Genomic DNA, 21,479 nt, shown 5'->3' on the forward strand with positions numbered 1-21,479 from the left:
CAAGCCCCAGAAAGGCAAGCAGTGTCACTTATCTGTGGGTCCCTGGAACCTGGCCCAGGGCCTGGCCCAGATGAGCTGCTCACGACACGTTGGCTGAATAGGTGAACGGCCGTCCATCTTTATCAGGGCCACCAACGCTGGGCACCTGACACGCGCTGGGTGTCAGTGATTGACTGGTGGGTGACCGAGATTCAGACATGGGTCGAGGGTGAATGCAGAGGGTATTCGTGGCAATAGGTGCTGTCCCCCGAGCACTTCCTTTGTGCCCCCTGCTGTGTGTGGTTCCACTTAATCTGACTTTATGGATAAGTTGGGGAGCTGTATGTCCCGATTTACCAGGGACGGTCTCAGTTTGTTCCCACTGTCCCAGTATAATGAGTGTGTATGTCATGCTCACGCTCCCCTTTATTTCTTAGAAGGGTTAATGAAGAATGTGGTCACCCCACAGATAAGGCAGCTGAGGCCTTAAAAAGTCCTGAAGGGAATACATTCAGCACCTGATTTGTACCCACCTGAGGATCTAAAGCCCTTGCCCTCAACTGCTGCTTTGGTGGTTGTGAAATAGGAAAGGTTTCTTGGCAGGGATCAGCTGGTGTCACCCAGCCATCTCCAGAGAGAGGGTACAGGCTGGACATCCTCCTGGGACCACCAGAGGCCAGCTCCCCCCTGCTCTGGCCCAGGGATCTTGGAGAAGCGGGGGTTCGTGAGGAAGAATGGAGAGCCTGGAGGACCCTGGATCGGAGGGTAACAGGCCTCAGAGATGGAGGGTGAGAAGAAGGGCCCCTCCTGGTCAGGCAACCCCTCAGGAGAAAGGTCTCTAAGGGAGAAAGCCCCCCGGGGGATGTGGCCCCTTTTCCGTGCTGCCCAAGAAAAAGAGGCCTGTAGAAAAGACTGGAAAGCTTCTGAACATTGGCACAACAGGGGGCTCGCTCTGAACTCTGCATCTTTCTCTTCAAGCTTCTGCCTTCTCCAGATTCCCCTTCTTGATCCATGAACTCCCAACCACACGGACAGGCTACCTAATTCCCAGGGCCCGGTGCAAAATGGAAATGCAGGGCTCGGAGCTTCTTTAAAAATTATTAATAACTTCAGGACAGTGACAGCAGGGCCTGAAACAAGAACTGGGCCCTTCTGAGTGTGGGATGGTCACACGCCTCTGAAGCCAGCCTTGCAATCACCCAACACCCACGCTGGAGACCTGGCTGCCATTTTGCACCTCTCCCTCCCCCGAGTCACCTACATCGAGTCCTGTGAATTCGAGCTCGTAAACGGCTGCCCTTTCTCTGCCCCTTCTCTGCCCCGAACGCCATGCCTCTGGTTTAGGCAGCATTTCTCACCCCTGGACAACAGCAGCCATTCAAACAGCTTCCGGTCTTGCCTGCTCCGGCCCATCCTTCCCTTTGCAGCCAGAGAGAGCGCTCCCTACAGGCCACCTTGACTGTCCCAGTCACCTCCCCATGGCACCTGCAATGGAATGAACTGTGTTCCCCCCCAAATTCGTGTGGTAATGCCCTAAGCCCCGATGTGACTGTATTAGGAAATAGGGCCTCTAAGAGGTAATGCAGATGAAATGAGGTCATAGGGTGGGGCCCTGATCTGATTGGACGGGTGTCCTTATGAGAAGAGACACCAGTGAGTTTGCCCCCACTCCCTGCCCAGCTTGGGCATAGAGGAAACAATGCCATGTGAGGACCCAGGAAGAAGGTGGCCATCCGCAAGCCAGGAAGAGGCCATCACCAGAAACGGAATCTGTTGCCACCTTGATCTTGGTCTTGGGCTGCTGGCCTCCAGAACTATAAGAAAATAGACTTCTGTCGTGTAAGCCGTGGAGCCTGTGGTGCTGCCATGGCAGCCTGTGCTGACGAACACAGCTCCCCACTGCCGAGGCTCCGTTCATGGGCTTTGTGGCCCTGTGTGGTTGGGACATACCTTCTCCAGCTACCGGAGAACATCTTTCCTGTCCCTCGCTTCTCGTTCCTGGCAGCCCTTCCAGGAGGCTGGAGGCCAAAGAGCAGGGCCAAGGGTGCAAGGAGAGGTTAACTTTGCACTACCTCCTTCCCAGGGAGAATTTCAACGGTGTCTTCTGGGAATGGGTCATTCATTTACTCAGTCAACAAACATCCATTGCTCTCCCAGTGAGGGCGGGGCCTTAGGCCAGGTGCTAGGACACTCACAGCAGGTGCCTGTGTCCCCACCAGGAGACACACAGACACCAGCCATCACACTGTATTGAAAGAGAGTGTCTCCCTGGCAAGTACTGGGAAAGGGAGGACTCAGATCAGACGAGCCTGGATGCAAATCCAGCCTCACTCTTCATTAGTGGATGATCCTGGGCAATCCACACGCCCCACTTTTTTTTTTTTTTTTTTTTTTTATCTTGAAAATGGCCCTGATGTCTGCCTGTTTGGATTAGCAGTTCTCAAACTTTTTGGTCTCAGGAAACCTGTACACTCTTTTTCCCTTCCTTCCTTCCTTTCAAATTGATTTCATTATTTTTAGAGACAGAGAGAGAACAAGCAAGGGAGGGGTAGAGAGAGAGGAAAAAGAGAGAATCCCAAGGAGGCTCTGCACCATCACCACAGAGCCCAATGCGGGCCTGAAACTCATGAACCGTGAGATCACGACCTGCGTGGAAATCAAGAGTCAGATGTTCAACCGACTGAGCCACCCAGGCGCTCCTAGGACCCTGTACGCTCTTTATCATTCTTGAAGACCCTACGGATATTTTTTTTAATTTTTTTCAACGTTTTTTATTTATTTTTGGGACAGAGAGAGACAGAGCAGGAACGGGGGAGGGGCAGAGAGAGAGGGAGACACAGAATCGGAAACAGGCTCCAGGCTCTGAGCCCTCAGCCCAGAGCCCGACGCGGGGCTCGAACTCCCGGACCGCGAGATCGTGACCTGGCTGAAGTCGGACGCTTAACCGACTGCGCCACCCAGGCGCCCCTACGGATCTTTTTTTAATGTGAGTTATTTCTCTCAGTATTTACCATGTTGGAAACTGAAACTGAGAAATCCTTAACACCCAAGAACACATGTATATTCCATTTCCCATTAGAGTAATGACATAAACCTGCCCCAAGACCCGTGCTCAACCAGAAAAGTGAGAAACAAAATCCCAGCTCCCAGCTCCAACTTTATGAGGAAGCAGAAGCCACCTTTAAACATTTAACCTAAAAAACAATTTTTTAGGTTAACAACTCAGGCAACAACAGATGTTGGCAAGGATGCGGAGAAAGAGGATCTCTTTTGCATTGTTGGTGGGAACGCAAGCTGGTGCAGCCACTCTGGAAAACAGTATGGAGGTTCCTCAGGAAATTAAAAATAGAACTACCCTACGACCCGGCAATTGCACTACTAGGCATTTATATATACTTTATATATACTTTATATATAAAGTATATAAGGCGCTCAAGAAACACCTGTCAAACTAACAACTGATGAGTGTTTTCCTTTCAGTTTGTTCTTGGCCTGTGTGTGGGTGTATTTTTGTTTAGCTTTCCCTTTTTTTCAGCTGAAAACTCTTTCAACTTTTCGGAACAATAATATACCAAACCCGTTTGCCTTCAACTCCATGGGATAGGAACCTTTGGTGACAAGCAATAGAAATTAACTGGAGCTTAATTAGCAAAGAAGGAAGTGGGGGAAATTTATGACAAAGACTCAGGAGTGTCTCAAAGATTCTAAGAGCTTGAGGGCGCCTGGGTGGCTCAGTCGGTTGGGCGTCCGGCTTCAGCTCAGGTCATGATCTCGCGGTCTGTGGGTTCGAGCCCCGTGTCGGGCTCTGTGCAGACAGCTCAGAGCCTGGAGTCTGCTTCGGATTCTGTGTCTCCCTCTCTCTCTGACCCTCCCCCGTTCATGCTCTGTCTCTCTCTGTCTCAAAAATAAAAATAAACATTAAAAAAAAAAGATTCTAAGAGCTTGAAATGGGGATTCTTCTCCCTGAAGGTGTGCTGTGTTTCTGTCTCTCTCTCATTCTGTCTCCCTGATTCCCTGTCTCTCTCTCTCTCTCTCTCTCTAGAAAGGCTTTCTCCACCATTGTAGCCACCACCAACTGCCTCTCCCAGTTACAGTCTTTACCATGTGCAGAGACTCACTAAGTGACCCTAAATCCCCAAGCCAGGATCCGGATAGAGAGATTTTGATTGGCCCAGATTTGGCCACATCCAAGCAGAAGCCGTCCCTTCAGAAATACGCAGTAAGTAACTGCCAGAGGGCCAATGAGTTCATCAAAGTTCTTCTGTTGCAGGGAAAGACTGGGCCAACTGAGAAGCTTGAGTTCTCAAAGGGATTAGTGTAGAGATGACCAGAAATTGAATCCAGAGCTCCCAGAATTGAGCCCAGAAGGTCAGAGCTTAAAAGACATTCATGCAGGGATACCTGGGGGGCTCAGTCAGTTGAGCATCCAGCTCTTGATTTCAACCAGGTCATGATCCCAGGGTCATGGGATCGAGCCCCATGTCAGGCTCCATGCTGAATGTGGAGCCTGCTTAGGATTCTCTCTCCTTCTCTCTCTCTCTCTCTCTCTCTCTCTCTCTCTCTCTCTCCCCTGCCCCTATCCCCCACTAGTGTTCTCTCTCTCTCTCTCAAAAAAAAAAAAAAAGACATTCATATATTACTTAGTCTAACCTCTTCCCACATTTTATAGGGAAGGAATGGGGTCCAGAGGTATGTGTTTTTCTGAGAGGCACTCCAGCCAATCAGTGACTGCCCTGGAACCAGAGCTCCTGGCTTCATGGTTCAATCTCAAGGTTTCAGAAGGCCAGACTTGATTTCTCTGAGAGCAGTGCTCTCCAATAGAACTTTTTGTGATGATGGAAATGTTTCACATCCATGCTGTTCAATATGGAGGCTCTTAAGCACTTCACATATGGCCATTATAGTTGAGAAACTGAATTTTAAATTTTACTTAATTTTAATTAATCTAAATTTAAGTCACCACATATGGATAGTGACTACCATATTGAACAGGACAGTCCTACAGCTTGAAGCCTTCTGATCACTCAGGAAAGGAGTAGACAACAAATTCCCACTAGATGAAGAATCAGAAGATAAAAATAGATAATCCATGCAAGCAAATATATAGAGAAGACCATTACTTTGTAAAAGTATTTGGTAATTATGGAAATGTAAAACAAAATTGCTTTAAGCTCTCTCCTTTTTGCCTATAAAATTGGTGAAAATAATTAACAAATGTAAATTATACCATTTAATCTCCCAATAACCTTGTGAAATAATAATTTCAAGTGTTCTCAGAATGCCTGGGCCAATCATGTCTCCACCCTTTGTGACTTCATCCCCTGATCCGTTATTAATATTACTACCTACCTCAGAGCGTGTTTTCTAGGGGCAAGTGGAAAAATGCATGTAAAGGGCTCAGCACAGACCTGGATGTGATAGGTGCTCAATATATATGAGCTGGGATTATTATCTGCATTTCACACGAGGCTCAGAGAGGCAACCAACTTGCTCCACATTGCCCACCGAGTAAGGGCTGGAGCCAGGATTCCCACCCAGGTCTCTCTGGCTCCAAAGCCTTCTTTTAAGTTGTCTCTATATGGCTCAGGGTCCCTTAGAACCCTCCCTTCTCCCCCGACTCATTCCTTCCTTATACCTTTGCCTCTAGAACCCTGGTGACTCTGTGGGCTGTCTAGACCCGATAGTCCCTCAGACCTGGCTCCTGAGCGCCCCTCCACACATTGAGAGCTGCCTGGGCTATGCACTGGTGGGGCTGCTGAGGGACCTGCTGGTCTCCTGGCAAGTCCTGCTGCCGCCCATGGGGAGGAAGCTCCCCTCCGTCCTGCAAGAAGAGAGGGAGAGTAAGGTCGGCCCCGGTGAAAATGAAGAGGAGGTGGAGGAAGGGTGAGCAAGCCACCAAGTGGCAGAGCTGAGACTTGCCTGGTCTTTGGATTCCAAAGCCAGTTTCCTTCCCAATGCTCCACAGATCCTCAGAAGCAGGAACTGAGAGTCCCAGAAGGGGTGATACACACAACCATCCCACGGGGTTCACTTTGCCTTTTACGAACTCATGGGACTTACAGCTAAGAAACTGCTAACACACCAAGATGCCACATAACTAGCGAAAAGCCAGGCTTAGATGGAGGCGAAATTAGCTATACGATCCAACCACTCGCAAATCATTTCTCTACCACCACCTGTATCCAAAGATGAGGGGCCAGTAAGAATACCCTCCAGCTGTCCCCAGGCTCCCAGCTGCCCTGGTTGTAAGAACAGGTTAATCTGTGGCGTGTGGTTAGAGCGTCCCCATGTGTTTTTACTTTGTCGTAAGTTTTTTTAAAGGACCAGTCATCAGCATCATCAGGATTTATGAGTGTGGGAGCTGATCCTGAAAGACCACAACACTCAGAGGTACGTGGACACCCACGCTCAGAGGGACTAAGGGACCACTGAGGGAGAGGGGCAGAGCCAAGGCTCTAATCCTATTAGGTTGGCCTTCTCGGGAGCCTGTTCTTTCTGCCACCTTTCCCTGCATCTAACTGGTCTCCAGGCACAGAGCCTACTCCTCAGGAACTGATGTACGGGTGGCTCCAGAAGTTCTGGAGGATGCCAGCACTGTCCCGGCCTCAGACTACAGTCTGGTAGCTTGATCTTCAATTCTGGGGCCAGCCCTTCTGTGTGGGAGACTGGCCCCTCTCGCTCATCTTCTTCCCATGTCCTACCCTAAATATTCATCCAACGACCCAGTGCTGGGACCACAGAAATGAGCAGGGAGTGATTCAGGCACGAGTTCACTGAGAGGCAGTGCTGGACTCTGGCTGAGATTCTGGGGTCAATTTGAGTTCTGCTACTTTCTCCCAAGGGATCAGGCTCCTGAGCCTCATTTTCCTCCTGTCCCAGGTAGAAATAGCAGTAGCATAAGAGTGATGGTGCGTACAGGGCTCAGGGCCTAAAGGTAGTGGCCATTCTGCGTTCGTTCACCATACTCAGGGTTTGCCACAAGTCAGGCTGTGTGCAGGCTGCCGGAGGCAGGGATAAATCCATGTGGTTTGTCCTAAGAGGGGCACCTGGCTGGCTCAGTTGGTCGGACATGTGACTCTTTTTAAAAATGTTTTTAAGTTTATTTATTTGAGAGAGAGAGAGAATGTGAGAGTGGGGGGAACGGCAGAGAGAGACAGAGAGGGAGATGGAGAATCCCAAGCAGGCTCCACACCATCAGCGCAGAGCCTGACACGGGGCTCAAACTCACGAACCTCGAGATCATGACCTGAGCCAAAGTCGGATGCTTAACCCACTGAGCCACCCAGGTGCCCTGAACATACGACTTAATCTCAGGGTCATGAGTTCAAGCCCCACATTGGGTGCGGAGCCTACTTAAAATTTAAAAAAAAAAAAAAAAATTTAATCCATGTGGTTCTTGAGGCCCAAGAAGATCCAGGAGGCAGATAGGTAAAACATTAGAGCTCCAGCCACTTGATCCTTCTCTTCCCCACCCTTTCCTATGCACGCTCCCCGGCCCCCCAAACACACAGGCCTGATTACCCAGGGACCACCTCCCACCCCAGGCCTGCCTTTGACCCTTGGCCCACTTTTAGCGTCCTAGAGGTGGTGGGAAGGGGGTATCAATCAGCATCTCAAAGCCCAGAGGAGCTTCCTTTGGGTGCGCAGCAGGCTCATCCTCCTCCCAACCTGGAGAGGGAGAGCCCACCCCCTGTGAGATGGGTGTGTGTTTTTCCCACACATCCTGGCCAGCCAATAGGGACACCGGATTTCAGGGGCGGGCCTGAGAAGTCCTCCGTAAAAGGAGGTGGGGCCCAGTGCCCGTTGGTCTGTTCTAGGTGTGAGGAGGTACCAGCGGCTCCTCCGGGCTCTGGAGGTAGGCACGTCCTCCTTGGGGCTGGGGGAGAGACCAGAGCATCCTCAGGTGTGAGGTGTGGGAAAGGCCCCTTCTCTGCCCCCTCGGCGAACTGATTTCCTCTTCTACCTCACCCTCGGCCGGCTGAGCTGCCCCGGTCCCAAGGAAGTTGAGTTTGGGGCAGGAGGCAGTCAGTTCATGCACTGAGCACACCTCTCCTCTCTCTGAGCAGCTCCCAGCATGGGCAAAGAGAAGACCCACATCAACATTGTGGTCATCGGCCACGTGGATTCGGGCAAGTCCACCACAACGGGGCATCTCATCTACAAATGTGGGGGCATCGACAAGAGGACCATCGACAGGTTTGAGAAGGAGGCCGCGGAGGTGAGGCTGCTCTATCTGAGCCTCCCTGCCCTCCTTTCCAGCCTTGGTTTCCCTGGGAGGGATGCCTCTTGTGGGCTGGTAGGCTCTTTCCTGCTCAATCATGCCAGGCAGGTGGTGTGGCTGCCATTTTTCAGGTAAGACAAATGAGGCTCCAAAGGGTGACAGCGCTTGCCTGGGGATGGCACCAAGGTTTAAATGTCAGTGTGACACAGATGCCATGCTGTCTCTCAGAAGGTAAAGCTGCCATTTAAGAGGGGAAAGGATTTATTTGCCAGGACCTTAGGGCCCTGGATACAATGCTGAACTTGGCAAGCACTGCCCCCTAGAAACTCCTGGTCACACACCCTCCTGTTACACGATAAGCTCAGCAACAGCGTGGGTGCTGTAGGAAGCCCAGTCAGGAACAATGAATGCGTCCTGAGAGGCCCTGAAGGCTTCCCCGAGGAAGAAACCTCCTCTGAGCCTTGAGGAAATGGGGCAGGTGTCCGTGAGCCACCAGGAGATTGGAACAGCAGGTGTAGTAGGCCTTGAGTGCCCTGTTAAAGAGCCTGGCCACTTTCCCTGCAGCCACTAAAGGGTTTCAAGCATGCGAGTGACAAGAATCAGACAGTATCTTTTCAGAAAAAGCACACTGGCTGCAACACGGGGACAACAGGCCCAAGGGCCCAACGGTGGGGGCTGGGAAGCCAGTTGGGAGGTTGTTGCTCCTGACCCACAGGAGCAAAGATGGTGGCCTGGGCTCAGGCGGCAGCAGTGGGCATGGCATGAGAGTAATGGATGGAGTCCAGGGACTTGGAGTTGGGGAATCCACAGAACTTAGGAGTTAGCTGTAGGGAAGGGGGTAAGGGAGGAAGAAGAGCTGAGGGTGAGCCCCAATTTTGTCACTTTGGAAACTGGAAGATCGGTGAATATCAGGAGCAGAGCTGGTCTGGAGTCTGCTCTAGATGTGTGAAATTTGAGGTGTCCACAGGGCTTTCTGTGCTGATGTCCAGGAGGGCAGCTGAGTATTGGAGTCCAGAGCTCAAGACAGAAACCCAGGTTGGAGACCAAACCACGGGAGTGAGCTGGGCACACGCTGTGGGAAAGGATGTGGGACAGAGTCCTGGGATGGGTGGAGAAAGAGCCCATGCAGGGGAATGAGAAGGGAGACCCAGGGAGGTGGGTGGAAAACCTTAGAGTTGAAAAAGCATCAAACAAGATGGGAATAGTCTGTAGAACCAGCTGCTGTAAAGATATAAACAGATGGAAAAGAGAAAGCAATCGGTCATAAATCAGTGCCATCAGCTATTTTCCTAATCTTGGCTTCCTTGGGTATAGTTGGAATTGTGGGAGCGCTTATGTGCCAGGGGCTGCTAAGGAAAGTTTTAGAACTTTGAGAAAGAGACTGGTCCACAGTCAATATGACAGAAGCATAACCAGAGTTATAGAAAAAAATAAATGGTCTGATGCAGTGGTTCTCAAACTTTCTGGTCTCAAGAACTCTTTACATTCTTAAAGCCACCCAAAGGAGTTTATGTGAATTATATATTTATGATACTCAAATTTGAAAATGAGGTTTTAAGAATGCTTAATTCATTGGGGTGCCCGGGGTGGCTCAGTCGGTTGAGTGTCTGACTCTTAATTTCCACTCAGGTCGTGATCCCAGGGTTGTGGGATTGAGTCCTGTGTAGGGCTGCAAGCTGAGTGTGGAGCCTGCTTGGGATTCTCTCTCCCTCTGCTCCTCTTCCCCATTTGCACGTATGTGCGCTCTCTCTCTCTCAAAAAATGCTTAATTCACTTAAAAATAATAGTAATAAACTCTTAATATGTTAACATATTTTTCATACAAAGTGTGATACTTAACTATTTTCCAAAACAAAAAATGTTGGGAGGGTGGCACTGTTATACATTTTTGCTGATACCTTTAACTCCTGGCTTAATAGAAGACAGCTGGATTCTCACCTTCTGCAATCAGTCTGTTGTGATTTCACATGTCATGTAACCTCTAGAAAAGACTACACAATGGTGAGAGAGTGAGGGCGGGGGAGGCAAATAATGTCTTCATATATAAATAACAGTTTTGGCCTTGCAAACTCTAAAAGGCATCAGGGTCTCCGGACCACTCTTTGATAGCTGCTTATCTAATAAATATTCTAAACTACAATGGATTTTATAGACGTTCCTGCAGTGACAAAAGTTAGGACACCTGGGTTCTAATTCTATCTCTTAATAACCTAATTAGTTTCCTTGGGGGGTGCCACCTGGTCTCTGGTCTTTCTTGTTCTCCACTCTGCCCTCTAATTAGAGCTAAAATGAACAGATGCCCAGGTCCCATGAGCTGGCAAGTGGTAGAGTATTCCCTGAACAAGCATGCTAACTTGAATATGCTACCACCTTTAGGTAGTCTCATTTTCACCAGTGCTGAAAGAAGCTCAACTTTTCCAGGTGTCACGAGTAATTATCAGCCATAGATACTGGTTTAACCTTTAACATAAGGTAGTGGTTGAGAGTTTGAACTGGAGTCTGATGCTTTGGGTTCAAATCCTGACTCTGCTGTTTATTAATTATATGATCTTGGGCCAGTCAGTTAATTTCTCTGTTACTTTATCTGCAAGATGAAGATAATAAAACTTCACTGAGTTGTTGGAGGATTAAATGAGATAACCCATGTTAAATGCTTAAAACAGCACTGAGCCCATGGTCAGAATTACTTATGTGTTTGCTACTACTGATCGAGGGCTTGCTGACCATGTGCCAGTGGTCCACATGCCTGCCTAGGCGCTCTGTCATTTGGCCCTGCGTCACTCTGACTTTAAAACATGCTCTGAAAGAAAAAATTAAGTAATAAATTCTATTGTTTGGAAGATTCAAAGGCATCTCCATACACTGACTGCCCTGTTACCATCCCTCTTACTCTCAACTCATTTGGGAACTTCTTTCTTGGTTCATGGGCAGCTTTGGATACAGGGGTGACCCTGGGGTCTTCCCTCCTATTCCTGGACCAGGTGGGCAAAGGTTCCTTCAAGTACGCCTGGGTACTGGACAAGTTGAAGGCAGAGCGGGAACGTGGCATCACCATTGACATCTCCCTGTGGAAGTTTGAGACCAAAAAATACTACATCACCATCATCGATGCCCCAGGTCACCGTGACTTCATCAAGAACATGATCACAGGCACCTCACAGGTACCACTAGAGTTGTCTTGGCTCTGCTTTGGGGGTGGGCAGTGGGTGTCCCAGGCCAAATTTGAGCTGGGCCTTCTTGCCCCTGTCACTTGGGCCAGGCAGACTGCGCTGTGCTGATTGTGGCAAGTGGTGTAGGTGAGTTTGAGTCTGGCATCTCTAAGAATGGGCAGACCCGTGAGCATGTACTGCTGGCCTATACGCTGGGTGTGAAGCAGCTCATCGTGGCAGTCAATAAGATGGACATCACGGAGCCTCCTTACAGTAGTGCACGCTTTGAGGAGATCAGCAAGGAGGTGAAGGCCTATATCAAGAAGATCGGTTACAACTCTGAGGCTGTTGCCTTTGTGCCCATCTCCGGCTGGCATGGAGACAACATGATAGAACCCAGCAACAAGGTGAGAGCTGACTGGGACAGGGCCAATTCAATGCAACATTCCCACTCAAATCTTTGAGCTTCTCCTAGGATTACCAGCATTTTTAGCACGCTTATGGGCCAATCACTGTGCAGGGTCTCCTTCCCCAAGGGTTACATAATTTGATCCCCATTTTACAGATAAACAGAGATTACTCAAGACTATACAACTAGTAAGCACAGAGTTGCATTGTACAATGTAGTAGTTACATGTGGCTATTAAATTATTAAAGTTAAGCCAAATGAAATCATTTCAGTTCCTTAGTTGTATTAGCTACATTTCAAGTGCCCAACAAACATATGGGGCTACCATATTGGACAGGGAAGTTACAGAATATTTCCACCTTTGCAGAAAGTTCTGTTAAGCAGTGCCAGCAGAGTCTAGAATTCTAGTCCATGCCTATAGCATCTAAGCTACCTCTTAACGCAGATTAGGAAGTGTGGGGGCAATATAAATGTGTCTAAGATATGGTCACTGTGTTCATGGATCCTGGAACCTAACAGAGTTTAAAATTCTTAAATGAGTGTCTCCCTACAAAGGAAGTCTAGCTCTGGCATCAGACCTGGGTTCAAGCCCCAGCTTTCTCCCACACCCAGAGTAAAGGGGTAAGAGAGGACTTAATACTCTCTGCCTAAGGACCCCTTTCATGGGACTGTGAGAATTAAGTGAGAGACTCCACATGGGTTCATGCATACAGTTGGTGCTCAAATGCTAACTGTTATCTATCACTAACTACTTTACTGCCTAAAGCCTACCTTTTCTGTAACTGACTTGAGGATTCTTAGCCTTTTCCTCCACATGTACATATCAGAACCTTTTTCTGATTATAAAAGTAATGTCTAACATTTTTACAATGAGCCTTTCATGCAGATATGAAGCATAAACTGCAATCCCATAGCTTATAGATAACCTGGTTTTCATGCAATTCTTTCTAGATATTCACAGCTGGACTTAAACTGTATGTGATTTTTCTAGAAACTCTTTGTGTAGAATTTTCTTTGCCATTTAAACCTGTCTAATACTTAATGGGTGTTTTATATTGCAGATCACAGAGGTACAGTTTAGCCATATCCTTATTAAATTAAAATGGTATTTGAGAAATTACCATGTGCCAGACACCAGACTAAACACTTTACATGGACACAACCCCATGAAGAACGCATTTTATTCCCATGTAAAATAAGAAAACTGGGACACAGTGTAGTTAAATAATAGCCCAAGGTCACCAGCTTCCAAGAATATGGTTTCTTGTTTTATTAAAAACCACCATAATCATCTTGGTAAATAAATCTTTGCATGTGTCCTCGATAATTTAATTAGAATAAATTCCTACTGAAACAAAGGGTAGGCATTATTTTAGAGTCTTCTGACACATATTGCCCAACCGTCCTTAGGAAAGATTAGAACTACCATTGGCAGTGTGTTCACTTGGATGGTACTTCAACGTTTGCATGCTGGGCACTGTCCTTGGTGCTGAGGGTGTGGTGGGGAATGAGACCCAGCCCTGCTCATGGCACTGCGGTCTTGGGTCTTGGGTGGGAGAGACAGGGGGGTGGTAATATAGTGGATGATGACAAATGCTAAGAAAAACTTAAGGATGAGGGGGGCATGGTATGAGAGAGTTCTTCTATATGGGGTGGTGAAGGCGGGCTCTTCTAAAATGACCATAGAACAGAAACCTAAAGCTTTGATGCCCATTCCCCAAGTATTAGCACATAGTTCAGCTAGTGAAATAAGGGGATTTTATCTTCTTGTCCCTTCGGGCATTTATTGGGCATCTAGTATGTTCTAGATGTTAAAAGAACAAAACATGCAGTCAGTGGACTAGACAGTACATTTAGGATTTAGCCTCCACTCTCAAGAAATACCTGTGACATTGGAGACATCAGTTTTCCCATTTTTAAGATGGGGGGTGATGCTGACCTCCTAGGCTTATTATGCAGGCCTCTGAGTTGGCATAGAGCCAAGTTAGTGTCCAAGTTCATCAAACTAATAGAAGAGATTGTCCTCACAATGAGGTTCTGTTTGAGTGGGGCGTTGGCCTCCTTATCAACTTCTTGTTTGGGCATTGGGCAACCTACTTTTGATCCTCAATTATTCCTCTGTAAAAAGAGGAAATGTTCTTTTTTTTTTAACGTTTGAATTATTTATATAAAAATGCTTATTACAGTTCTTCAAAGCCTCCTGCTTCCCTTCCACCCCACGCCCCCTGCTTACTAGAGTTGAGTATTAATAGAAATTATAGCTTTATTCCTTGAGTCACCCATTTTTTAGTCCATTAGGCAAGACGTGTTCTGTGTGGCTTCTGTGCTGCATAGCTCTGCTTCTCCCTCACAGAAGAGGGCTTACTTGACTGGAGCCTTCTTCCCTACCCACCAAAGCCATCCCTGATCCCCCTTACCGACCCTTTCACCCACGGCAGTCCCTGCTCCTCTCTTCTGAGAGTCTCACTAAGGACTGAGAGATTGTTGTGTGTGATTCCAAGGCCAGGGCACCTCTCCCATGTCCTGCCTTTAATCAATAGGTAAGGGCTGCTATTGCTTTAACACTGATGGTAGACTGAGATTTCAAAGCCTAGGGATTTTCTCAAGGGTCTATGACTGGAAAGGAGAAATGTGACTGGGATTCCACCAGTTTGCCTTAGGCCTGAGCTAAGGCCACATGCTGATCAGCTCTGCCGCTTGATGGCTGGCTGCTCACTTGGCCTTTCACATCAACCTCCTTGGCTCTTTCTGTACCTCCTCTGTCCTGGATTTCCAGTTAACTGATACATCTCTGAAGGCAAAGATGACGTTTCTGATGAGCTTTGGCGAGGGTTTTTAGAGAAGTAAATAAAGTGTCTGCTTAAAAGGCATGCATACGATGTACTGTCATACTTAGTTATCCTTTTAGAAGGCCTCACACTCAATAACGCTCTCCTGGCCTAAGATGTTGGGGAACATCTAGTGTTCAGAAGGTGTAAGTGTTAGAGTATTTGAGTTGTATCTTCATTCTCGCTCCTGATGCTTACTTAATTCTGCTGTATGTTTATTCTGCTCCTTTGTTTCCCCATCTGTGGAATGACAAGATGGAATGAGACCCAAGAGCTAATCAGACTCTAGGGATCTCTGCTTCCTAAAAATATTGGCTCAAGTTGGGCAACAACTACAAGATTTAGAGGAATGGCCACCACTTAGTGGGTGTTTAGTACATGTCGAACATTGTGCTTGGTGGATTGCATGTGGCCTTTTGTGTTTTACTTGAGCCTGCAAGGTAGGTGGGGATACGTTTCATAGATGAGGAAGCTGAGGCTCAAAATGCATTAAAAAATTGCTTGAAGTCTCATGTTAAAACCAGTTTGGCACCTGGGACAGGCTCCCTCAAGCCTAAGTGAGCTGCACATTTGGTGGCTTTTCCAGATGTCCTGGTTCAGAGGCTGGAAGATCACCAGGAAGGAAGGAAACATGGTGGGCATGACCCTGCTAGAAGCGCTAGACTCCATCATGCCCCCTGCCCGCCCTGTGAACAAGCCCCTGCGGCTGCCTCTGCAGGACGTATATAAGATTGGGGGTGAGTACATGCTGTGTTGGGGGTGCTTGGGGTTGGGGGCTCGTGGAGGTCTGGCCGCTGACAGCTGTGGTTGCTCTGTCCCCCAGGCATCGGCACTGTGCCCGTGGGCCGGGTAGAAACAGGCTTCCTCAGGCCCGGCATGGTGGTGACCTTTGCCCCCTGCAATATCACCACGGAGGTCAAGTCTGTAGAGATGCACCACGAGGCCCTGGCTGAGGCCCTGCCCGGCGACAATGTGGGCTTCAATGTGAAGAACGTGTCGGTGAAGGACATCAGGCGGGGCTATGTGGCAGGAGACAGCAAGAATGACCCGCCCTCCGAGGTGGGGAGCTTCATCTCCCAGGTGAGGAGGACCATTTAAGGGGTGTCCTCCTGAGACAGCCACACTGTCCTAGGAGAAGAATGGCCCACTGGGTCATTCAGGAAGTGGGCCCTGAGCATATGCTCCATGCTAGGCTCTTGGCCTGCAGTGTAGGTACAGTCCAACTGTCCGGGTTAGGATCCTGATTGCAGCTTATTTGCTACTTTGCCCTTTAACTAAACAATGTACTTTGCTGATCTTAGCTTCCACAGTATGGTCTTGATGTCTTAAAGCAGTTTTCAAACCAGGTGGATTAGAATCACCTGGGAGTGTTACAAAAATGCTGACTCCTGGCGCGCTTGGGTGGCTGGGACTTAGCGCCTGGTGCTTAGGACTTGAGCTCAAGTCATGATCTCCATCGGCTCGCTATCAGTGCCCGCTTCAGATCCTCTGTCCTCTCTCTCTGCTCTTCTCCTGCTTGCGTTTGCACGCGCACTTGGAGCATACTCTCTCTCAAAAATAAACATTAAAAAATGCAGATTCCAGGCGTGCCTGGGTGGCTCAGTCAGTTGAGTGCCCAACTTTGGCTCAGGTCATGATCTCATGGTTCATGAGTTTGAGCCCCGCCTCCGGCTCTGTGCTGACAGCTCAGAGCCTGGAGCCCGCTTCAGATTCTGTGTCTCCCTCTCTCTGCCCCTCCCCAACTCACTCTCGGTCTGTCTCTCAAAAATAAACATTAAAATTTTTTTTAAATTTATTTTTGAGAGACAGAGCACAAGTGAGGGAGGGGCAAACAGAATCTGAAGCAGGCTACAGGCCCCAAGCTACCAGCACCGAGCCTGACGCAGGGCTCAAACTCACGAACCCACGAACCGTGAGATCATGACCTGAGCCAAAGTCAGAAGCTTAACTGACTGAACCATCAGGCGCCTCCCCCCACCCTCATAATTTTTTAATGCAGATTTCTAACACTCTTCTCAGTGGTTCTGGGAAGTGATGCAGTAGACATGGGTGGAACCTGGGAATCTGTACGTTAGAGCTCTCAGGTGTTTCCTTGGCCCAGAGTTAGAATGTGAAGGCTGTTTTAGATGCAAAGTCTGGCACATTCTTACTTGTGCATGTGGAGCCCAGTGCTACCTTGTAGTGAGCTTGGGAACATTAAATGAGGCGGTGATATGTAAAACAGCTGACCTGGGGCCAACAGGTCACCTAACAAGTTAGCTAGCTGCTATTATAATCCATCTTCTGAATGGTGGGGAAAAGTAGTACGTAAATAACGTACAAGTGTGTTGGTTTTAGTGTCACTCACCCCCAGCTCTGCCACTTGCCTGCTGTTCCATCATGGGTAAGTTACTCAGGCTCTCTGCTGTGAAAATTAAATCGGGATGCATGAGATCTACTTAGCACAGAACTTGGTATACTCAATAAACGTTCAAATGCTCACTATGACTTAAAATGTGTCCAAGGGCCTGACCCCTTGGCTGCTCAGGGCTGCCTCCTTTGGAGGATGCTTGGCTAATCCCCTCCCCGGCTCCCATCCCACCCTGGGTTCCAGGTGATCATTCTCAACCACCCTGGCAGTATTGCAGCTGGCTACTCACCAGTTCTGGACTGCCACACGGCCCACATCGCCTGTAAGTTTGCTGAGCTCAGGGAGAAGATCGACCGGCGCTCGGGCAAGAAGCTGGAAGATAATCCCAAAGCCCTAAAGTCTGGGGACTCGGCCATTGTTCAGATGATCCCACGAAAGCCCATGTGTGTGGAAAGCTTCTCAGAGTACCCACCCCTTGGTAAGTCCTGACAGCACCTGGCTAGTGGGGCTGCCCCATCCTCTTCCTGGCTCCAGGGAGCCAGTTAGCCAATGTGTCACATCCAAGCCAGGTTGCAGAACCTGGTTAGAAGGACCTGAGTTCCAGGTTAGAGGGGCTCAACAACAATGACAACAACAAAAAAAGGAAAATGGTTTTTGTCAGGGGCCACTTTAGAGCCCTTGTTACTCAAAGCAGGGTCCGTGGACTAGCAGCATGGGCATCCCCTGGGAGGTGGTTAGACATGCAGAGCCTCAGGCCCCACCCAGACCTGCTGAACTCAAGTCTGCGGTTTAACAATATCCCCAGGTAATCGGGATGCATATCGATTTAAGACACTCTGATCCAGAGGAGGTGAATAAAGCAGAGATTATTAGGGATCTTCTTTTTCCATCTTCTCTAGTGCAGTGGTTTTCAAACCTGGCGGATAATCAGAACCACCGACGGACCCTATTAAACCCAGCGGCTCAGACCCTGATAGATTCACCTGGTCAGGGCTGCAGCCTAGGAGTCTGTTTCTTAGATTCCCCAAGTATATTATACATGGCTAGGTTTAAACAATTAACCTAGAATGTTCTGAACTCTAACGTATAGGGGGTAGGCACTTTTGTACAGTGCCTATTCTGTGCTAGATGATAGAGATTTTTTTTTAATTTTTTTAAACGTTTATTTTTGAGAGAGGAGACAGAATGTAAGCGGGGGGTGGGGCAGAGAGGGAGACACAGAATCGGAAGCAGGCTCCAGGCTCTGAGCTGTCAGCACAGAGCCCGATGCGGGGCTCGAACTCACGAGCTGGAGATCATGATCTGAGCCGAAGTCAGACGCTCAACCGACTGAGCCACCCAGGCACCCCACAGATGATAGAGATTTATAAACAAACAAGTCCCGGCCTTCAGGGTCTCCCAGGGTGTGAATTTCAAAAGGCTACTTTTAGAGGCGGGCCACAGAGGCTGCCACATGAATCTTACAAAGCTGGTCTAGTACTTCCTATCTCTGCCAAAAATACTATGAGGTTGAAGCCAGATGCCATAAGCCTTTCCCTCCACCACTTGAAGTCAGAGAGCATTCAAGAACTCCCCTCCCCTAGGAGAAGCATCTGCCAGGTTCACAGTTGAATGTAAATGAGGTCCGTCCTGTGGGTTGTTGTGGTGGGCACAGAGAAAGAGCTAGCTGGTTGGCAGCTGGAGCATCGGTATGGTAGGTTGGTGGGTTGCACCAAAAGCAAAGTTTTTCCCTGTGACCTTTACTTATGGAAATGGGATGACAGTCCAGTGGCTAAGAATGTAAGTGTTGGTTTGAGACTTTCTGGGTTTTCAACCATCACAGCAGAGTGACCTCCTTCTTTCCCCCAGCTTTCCCAACTATAAAGTAGATAGGAGATCTATGAGACATGAAAATTAAATGCACTCCTATGTATAATTTAGGGTGTTACTTACTTGGCCTCCTGTGCAAGTGTCCTAGCTCGTGCCTTGGTAGCATTCCCCATTTGTTTCTTCATGTCCTGTGTCCTAGGTCGCTTCGCTGTCCGTGACATGAGGCAGACGGTGGCGGTTGGGGTCATCAAGGCTGTGGAGAAAAAAGCAGCAACTGGTGGCAAAGTCACCAAATCTGCCATGAAAGCGGCCAGGAAGTGAGTGGTGACAGCTACTTCAGGCCTTTCTAGGCCAGGAGCAGCCCAGGAGGACCCACAGCTGGAAAAGAATGGGCTCAAGGAGGAGCCTTGGACTTACTCTTCTCTTGCCTTAACTGTCTTAAACCTGCCCCCTGCTAATGCAGTTTTCTTTTTGCTGAGGAGCTTGAGGCATGGGAATAAAGCACACCAAGACTTTTTGCCCCTGCCTCTATTGGCCTTGATGTTGCAAGCAAGGAGGAAGCAGGTGGGGTGCTCAGTCTAATTCTACCCCTTGCTTTCCTTCTGGTGCCTGACTGGTGCAAGAACCAGAGAGCTGGGGTCACAGGGAGGAAAAGGTGTAAAGAGAAAAGTCCAGGGCAGCTTTTGGCCCTGGCCAAGTTCATCAGTTCCTAGAACAGGACTCTAGTGTTAAACAGCCTGACTTTAGTGTCTATAAAAGTTACTAAACTTCTGTGTGCCTTGCTCATCTGTAAAATGGGAAAACAATGTCGGCCTCCACAGGGATGTTGAAGTTTGAGCAAGCTGGTACTTGCTGGGCATGGTAATTAGCTACTCTCATTAACATGGTGTGGGCACTGGAGGCAAGTGAGCACTATCCTGGGATAGCACTATCCTGGGATAGCACTATCCAGAACTGGAGAAGTTCTGTTGGAAAAATGTTGGCAGGGGGAGAGTGAGCCCTGAGACTTGTAGGGCAAGCTCTGTTTTAGATCTGCAGGGTACATGTCTCCCTCAGGTTATTTTAACTTCAGCTTGACAATTTTAGAGTTACGAAGCTGCAAGAAACCCCAGGTTTCTTTCACCCAGAATCCCCAAATCCTATTTACCACATTTTTTCCCTGAATTATTTGAGAGTGATCTGCAGACATGATGGCCATTTACAGCAAATACTGCAGGGATATTTCTTAAATCCAAAAGAATATTCTGATATAACCAAGGTAAAGTGATCAGAATGAGGGTGTTAAATTAACATGGGTCCACTTCTGAAATCTGCAGGTCTAACTCAGATTTCACCAAGTTACTCCAAAAACATGCTTCACGGCAAAAGAAAATCCCGGATCATGTGTTGCATTAAGCTATCTTGTCTCTTTATTCCAAGTTTTGGAGCCGCCCCTCCCTTGGTTTGGTTTCTCTGAGAGGTTTGACTGAGGCCTCAGCTCTGAGCTAGCTAGTGGGTGCTTGGAGGAAGCTCAAGGGTGCAGGGGTGACTGATGGGGGGGAGGGGGACGAGGGGTCTTTTTACTCTCCTCCCTCAACCCCCCTTCCCAGAAGTCCCCTTTGACCCTACTGGATGAAACAAGGAGAGCCTGGGGGGTTTTACCTCCCCTGTAGCAGTGGGAGAAGGGAATTATGGCAGCAGAGATAGGCTTGTCTCTTTTGCCACCAAAGCCTTCTGTCCATTTATTCCTGTTAAAGAAACTGACTGATTCGAGATTCTACCTCCGTTGTGGATCCTGGCAGCCCCTTGAGTCCCGATGTTGAGGATTTAGTGTAAACCAGGAAGCTCTATTACTGTTTGCGATCGGAGCCTTCGTCAGAGACCGATCTTGCAAGCCCTTTCTGTGACTGCAGGTTGACTCTTGACTATACACCGTGTCTAACACATTTTGGGGGGGTGGGGTGTGTAAGTTTGCTTGGCTCTAGTGGGTTTATATTAAGAGCAACCTCGTATTGCAAGCTTACTGCGTGCCCTACGCAATTACCTTTGATTTTCATAACAACCGCATTATAATCTAGGTACCCATTTTATCTTTTAATTTTTTTTTTAACGTTTGTTTTTGAAGGAGAGAGAGAGGAACTGGGGGGGGGGGGGGGGGGGGGAGGAGTAGAGCGAGGGAGACAGAACCGGAAGCAGGCTCCAGGCTCTGAGCTGTCAGCCCAGAGCCCGACGCGGGGCTCGAACCCACGAACCTCGAGATCCTGATCTGAGCTGAAGTCGGACGCTCAACCGACTGAGCCACCCAGGCGCCCCTAGGTACCCATTTTAAAGCCGAGGGAAACTGAGGCTGAAAGAGGTCTAATTGGTAACCTGCCCTGGGTCGCATAGCGATGAGCTAGCCAAGATAGGAGCACAGCTGCCTGTCTCCACAGCTCGGGACTCTTAAGCCACCATTGTTCTAATTGTATACATTCCATTTGTTTACATTTTCACCGAATAAAATAAAATTTTTACTTCACAGCTTGCATAATTGATTTCATGTAGTTCTGGAAGTCTCATCAGGCAAGAACCACCAGGTCCGGAGACTGGGGGGAGGGAAGAGCGTCAACGGAGACCGGAAGCTCAATGAAAGTCCTTTCGGGAGTTTTAAAAACCGCTTTTGGAAAACCCAGGTCCCGGGGGATCTGCCGGCGTCGCCCGCGGCTGCGGCAGCGCCCACCCGGCCTCGCCGGACGCTGCGTCGCGTCGCTCCCGC

General features: G+C 48.7%; 1 long non-coding RNA gene across 1 annotated transcript; it reads right to left on the reverse strand.

Annotated features, from left to right (window-relative positions):
- Nucleotides 1–10,893: 10,893 nt before the first annotated feature.
- On the reverse strand, nt 10,894–21,430 carry LOC122482083. Its single transcript, XR_006296986.1, has 5 exons — nt 21,239–21,430; nt 18,869–18,998; nt 17,226–17,308; nt 16,934–16,990; nt 10,894–11,000 (listed from the first exon to the last, which is right to left on the reverse strand). It is a non-coding gene; the product is annotated as an uncharacterized LOC122482083 (long non-coding RNA).
- Nucleotides 21,431–21,479: the final 49 nt, after the last annotated feature.

Source organism: Prionailurus bengalensis, chromosome C1 (genome assembly GCF_016509475.1).
Source record: "Prionailurus bengalensis isolate Pbe53 chromosome C1, Fcat_Pben_1.1_paternal_pri, whole genome shotgun sequence".
Taxonomy (NCBI): Eukaryota; Metazoa; Chordata; class Mammalia; order Carnivora; family Felidae; genus Prionailurus; species Prionailurus bengalensis.